This window comes from Nanorana parkeri, unplaced genomic scaffold (genome assembly GCF_000935625.1).
Source record: "Nanorana parkeri isolate BGI_ZX_2015 unplaced genomic scaffold, ASM93562v1 scaffold847, whole genome shotgun sequence".
Classification (NCBI taxonomy): domain Eukaryota; kingdom Metazoa; phylum Chordata; class Amphibia; order Anura; family Dicroglossidae; genus Nanorana; species Nanorana parkeri.
In genome coordinates this window covers 571,812-572,338 of record NW_017307115.1, presented here as the reverse complement: position 1 = coordinate 572,338, position 527 = coordinate 571,812, and positions in this window count along the sequence as shown.

Sequence of the window (527 nt, the reverse complement as noted above, 5' to 3'; positions counted from 1 at the left end):
CAAAGACGTCCTTCTTCTTAACTGCAATTTTTAAAGAACCGAGTCAAGATTCCTAAAAAAAAGTTTGATTTTGGATAAGTTGAAAATGAATTTTTTTAAATAAATTCTTTATTTATACAACAGCACATATGAGATACAGTCAGAGACATAAAATTGATACATATAATTAACAGAATGGCATCTGTCAAGGCCACCGCCCCCAGGGGGGCACTGACATAAATCAAACATACATCTATTAGGCATAGTTGAAAATGAATTTTAAAACATTTTTTTTAAGCTTTGAATTGATAAGGGAAGAGCTGGAAGCTCTGTTTGTATTGCTTTCTATTTCTTCTCATTTTCTGCCCAAACCACCCCAAAGCGAGGGGAATTCCCACATGCCACAGGTGTCCTGTTGGAAGATTTCCCTTCTGCTCACATTCCAGTGACAACCACGGCATTTTGGATTTTCTCCTTACTTAGTGTCCCGGTGATAATGATCAACATGGCAAATAGAGTAAACCTGCCCAATGGGGAGTCTACAGTTA